The 5551-nt window shown below is 36.3% G+C and overlaps 1 non-coding gene across 1 annotated transcript; it reads right to left on the minus strand.

Moving 5' to 3' along the window:
- Positions 1–2883: 2883 nt before the first annotated feature.
- Positions 2884–2990, minus strand: LOC121231538 (small nucleolar RNA R71). Its single transcript, XR_005929596.1, has one exon. It is a non-coding gene; the product is annotated as a small nucleolar RNA R71 (small nucleolar RNA).
- Positions 2991–5551: the final 2561 nt, after the last annotated feature.

The following is a 5551-nucleotide window of genomic DNA, read 5'->3' on the forward strand; positions in this document are numbered from 1 at the left end:
TTTTTTTATGTGATTGCTCCGGTGATTGTGGTAACACCTTGTAACTTGGATCCGGTGATTGGACTGAGTAATGGGTGTTACATATATTTTTCTGATTCCATTTTTTTCGTGAAGTAACATAACTTATCGATATCTCTTTGTTATGACCATTTTCAGTTACTTTATCCTCTTCTGGGTTTTTTATTTGTTATATCTTTGGTCTCTTTTTGGGCACTTGTCTCCACAATATGACCTTCTTGAATATTTACTTTTTTCATTTTACGAGGATTCTTATTTTTGGAACCAACTAGTTTTCCACACTTTAGGCATGGATTACTTTCTTTTACACTAACAGTTTGCCTTATTGGGACATCAATTCGTATTAGAACATTTTCAGTTGGTATATGAGATTTTGTAATTCTCTTTATGTTAGTAAATGAATCTAGCAGTTGATTGGCGATGTTTTGCAAATGTATTATCTTTTGAACTTCTTGTTCATATTAAGTTGTACGAGGATCTAATTGAGATAATGATGACTCATTCCAAGTAATTTTTTTACCAGTTGTATTCCCTAATGTTGGGAATATTGTTTCATCAAAGTGACACTCAACAAATCATGCAGTAAATAGATCTCTAGTTAATGATCCGACATATTTAATTATAGAAGAAGATTCAACCACATATATTCCCAACCTCCTTTGAGGACCCATTTTTGTTGTTGTGGTGGAGCAATTGGAGCATATATCGCACATCCAAAAGTTCTAAGATGGGAAATATTTGGCTCCTAACCAAAAGCCAATTGTAATGGAGAGTATTTATTATAACTTGTTAGCCTGATGCATAGAAGTGCTGCTGTGATAAACCGTAATTTATACATATTTTTACCCCATGTTTAACGCATTTTATGGATGATTTCCTATTAGAATTGGTGAATTCGATGCTCCTAATGCTTTAATTTCATGTTTTATACTCAGGAGAGCATAGGAGAGCGAAAGAAATGAGAAACGGGCCAAAAACGGAGAAAATAGGCTAAAGTACAAAATCAACACGGCCTGGACCTCCTCACATGGGCAGATCACATGGCCGTGTTAATTTGGGAGGCTCGAGCATGGCCTGAAGTAATCGCACACGGTCGTGTTACACGAGCGTGTCCCTACCGAGCCCAAGTTGAGTCCAATTCAGAAAAAGCTAACTTTGAGGGCTCTTAGGCATTCCAAAGCCTATAAATACACCCTAGAGGAGGAAGAAAAAGGAGGCACAGAATAGTGAGTAAGGAATTACTCCAAGGAAGCTGATTAATCCATCTCAGAAGCCAGATTCACCGTCAAGACTGAAGATCTCTCATCAATTTCCTCTTCAAGAGTTTTGGGTTTTCTTTATGTTTTGTATTCTTTATTATTCTGAGATGTTTTCTTATTTAGTTATGAACTAAAATCTCTAAATACCTAAGGGGAATGAAACCTAAGACGAATCTTGTTATTATTTTCTGAATTCTATGATAAATATTTAACTTGTTCTTAATTATTTGTTCTTAATTTTTATTTTGATATCCTAGGATACTGATTCAAGATAAGCTCTTATTCAGAGGAGGAATAGACCTGTCTAAGAGTACATTTGTCATAATTAAGCGGAGTTGTTTGCGCGCCTAGACATAGGGTGACAAGATTTTACCGGATTAGGGTGAAACCTAATAAGGGGATCCATAGATCGAGTTAATGCAACCTTAGGGTGTTAATTAGTGAAAGGTCTCAATTATCCAATCTAAGGATTAGACGTTATTAGTCTTGAATAGGGATAATAACATAACTTAATGATCTCTACGGAACAAGTTAAATGAATAAATCGTCCGATTCGGAGCCAGAATAACAATACAGTCTAGGTGGATTTTTCCCTAAGTATTATCTTAATTCAATCGATTTTCCCAAAAGCAATTCCCCAATTCTACTTTTTGTGAATTCTTAGATTAGTTAATTAGTTAGTTAAACAAAACCACATTATTCTTACGCTAGATAATAAGAAGACAGTCATTATTAGTACTTTTAGTTCCTTTGGGTTCGACAATCCGGTCTTGCTAAAACTATACTACTGTTCGATAGGTACACTTGCCTACATCGCGATAATAGTTAGTTTCAAGAACGATTAATTATAAATATTTAAAACTTATCACGAAATCACGGGATCAAGTTTTTGGAGCCGTTGCAGGGGAACTAAGATATTAGGAACGCTCAATTTTTATTACTTTAGCCATTTATTTTTATTGTAATTTAATTTAATTTTATTATTATTACTTATTAATTTACTTTTTCCTTCTCTTGGCAGGTTTTTATAGTTTATGACTAGAAGAAACCCATCAGGACCACTACTTTTTAACGAAGAAATCGATCGCACAATTCGCAGAAACCAAAGAGAAATAAGGCGAAGCTTAAGATACACAGAGAACGAGTAAGAGGACGATACTCAACCCCCAACCGAAGAGATAGCTAAAAACCAAGACAATCAGCTACCTCCTACAATTGCGGTTAATCAAAATCCTACTCCATGTACTATGTATGATTATGCTAACCCTTCTTTAACAGGAACTGAATCGAGCATAGTTAGACCTGCTATAGCTCTCAAATACTTTTGAACTGAAACCTAACACTATTCAAATGATACAGCAACTTGTTCAATTTGATGGTTTTCATGATGAGGATCCCAACGCTCATTTAGCCAACTTCTTAGAACTATGCAATACGTTAAAATTAATGGTGTTCTGATGATGCCATTCGTCTTCGGTTATTCCCTTTTTCATTAAGGAACAAAGCTAAACAGTGGTTGAACTCGTTACCACGAGGGTCAATTACTACTTAGGAACAAATGACCGAAAAATTTTTACTAAAATATTTTCCGCCGGCTAAAACGGCTAAATTACGTGATGATATCTCTTCTTTTGTGCAGATGGATTTAGAAACATTCTACGATGCATGGGAGAGATACAAGGACCTTTTGAAAAGGTGCCCTCACCATGGGTTACCACTTTGGTTACAGGTTCAAACGTTCCATAATGGCTTGAATCCTTTGACTCGACAAATGGTTGACGCAGCTGCTGGCCAAACCATCAATAATAAAACACTTGAAGATGCCTATAAGTTTATAGGGGAGATGTCACTGAATAACTATCAGTGACAAGTCATGAGGACAAAGCCAACGAAAACAGCCGGTGTTTATAACGTCAATTCAGTCACCATGCTCTCTAATCAGGTTGGACTCTTGAATAAGAAAATTGATGGTTTCCTTAGTTCTTCACAGGTTCACCCAGTAATGCAGTGCGAAGCAAGTGGAGGTGGAACAAGCCATTCGGAATACTAACCCTATGGCCACAACATGGATAACTAACAATTAAATTACATGGGTAATAATCCTCGACCTCAAAACAATCCATATAGTAACACTTACAATGCAGGTTGGAGGAACCACCCCAATTTCTCGTGGGTCGGTCAAGGAAATCAAAGACCACAACTATCTCCAGGCTACCGACAACCACCCTATCAATAGGAAAAGAAGCCGAACCTTGAAGAGATGCTCTCAAAGTTTATATCAGTGTTAGAAACCCGTTTTCAGAACACCGAGACAGCACTTAAGAATCAACAAGCATCGATCCAAGGGCTCGAAACTCAGATAGGCCAGCTATCCAAACTGATTTCAGAAAGACCACCAGGAAGTTTACCTAGTAACACTAAATCAAAAGAGCATGTGAAAGCAGTTACACTAAGGAGTGGGAAAGTGTTAGCGGAAACTGAAAAAAAGCTAACACAAGAAGCTGTAGTAAGTAAGAGGATGGAAGAAAAACTCGAAAATAGTGACAAACCAATGCCGAAGGCATATAAACCACCAGTTCCATACCCAGCAAAATTGAAACAAGACCGCATTGATGCACAATTCAGTAAGCTTCTTGAACTTTTTAAGCAATTACATATCAACTTACCTTTTTTGAAGCCATCTCGCAGATGCCTACATACGCAAAATTTTTTAAGGAGCTTTTAACAAATAAAAAGAAGTTCGATGACGTATCTACAGTAGAACTCAACGAGGAGTGCTTAGCCATACTCCAAAACAAACTGCTAACCAAACTTAAAAATTCAGGAAGTTTTACTATTCCTTGCTTAATTGGTAGTCTGAATGTTGAAAAAGCACTAGTTGATTTAGGCGCTAGCATTAATCTGATGCCATATAAAATGTTCAAACAACTTGGTCTTGGGGAACCTAAACCCACTAGGATGAGTATTCAATTAGTCAATAGATCTGTTAAATATCTTAGGGGTATTATAGAAGACGTACTTGTGAAAGTAGATAAATTCATATTTCCTGTTGACTTTGTTGTGCTTGACATGGATGAAGATGTGGAAGTACCTTTAATTTTAGGGTGCCCATTTTTAGCTACTGCTAGGGCTATAATCGATGTGGTTGACTGTAAATTGGTACTTAGAGTAGGTAACGAGGAGATTATCTTTAAAATTTATGATGTTATGAAGTTTTCTAGGGAACAGGATGACTCATGTTATTTTATTGACTCTATTGATCATACTACTCAAGACTCTTTTTAGGAAATTCTACAGAAGGACACGACGGAACTATATCTAGCTCAAGAAGAAGAGACAGATGATGAACCTAATGAGTATTCTTCAAAACGAGTAGAATATGAGGGAATTAAGATAAATAATGAACTTAAGCAAAAACCCTCTATTGAAGAGCCTCCTAAACTGGAACTTAAACAATTACCAAACCACTTGAAATACGCATTCCTTGGAAATAATTCTACATTACCAGTTATCATTGCTTCTAACTTGTAACCCAAGGAGAAAGAGGAATTAATCCAAGTATTAAAAGAACATAAAAAGGCCATAGCTTGGAAAATTTCTGACATTAAAGGAATCAGCCCTTCTTGTTGCTCCCATAAAATTTTGATGGAAGAATGAATTAATCCCAACAAGGACAGTCACAGGATGGAGAGTCTGCATCGATTACAGGAAACTGAATGATGCCACAAGAAAATATCACTTCCCTTTGCCATTCATTGACCAAATGTTGGAAAGATTATCCGGGCACATGTATTATTGCTTTCTAGACGGGCTCTCTGGTTACTTCCAAATCCCAATAGCTCCTGAAGATTAAGAAAAGACGACATTCACATGCCCATATGGTACGTTCGCTTATCGTAGAATGCCTTTTGGATTATGTAATGCTCCTGCCACTTTTCAGTGCTATATGATGGCCATTTTCGATGAACTCGTGGAGGATATCATGGAAGTATTTATGGATGATTTCTTGGTATTTGGTAACTCTTTCCATCTCTACCTTAAAAATTTAAAATGAGTTCTAATAAGATGTAAAGAAACGAACCCTGTACTTAACTGAGAGAAATGTCACTTCATGGTTCTAGAAGGTATTGTATTAGGACATAAAATTTCTAGTAAATGGATTGAGGTGGACAAATCTAAAATAGAAACAATCGGAAAATTACCCCCTCCTAGTTTGATTAAGGCTATTAGAAGTTTTTTAGGACATGCTGGTTTTTATAAACGATTTATTAAGG

This window comes from Gossypium hirsutum, chromosome A06 (assembly GCF_007990345.1).
Source record: "Gossypium hirsutum isolate 1008001.06 chromosome A06, Gossypium_hirsutum_v2.1, whole genome shotgun sequence".
Taxonomy (NCBI): Eukaryota; Viridiplantae; Streptophyta; class Magnoliopsida; order Malvales; family Malvaceae; genus Gossypium; species Gossypium hirsutum.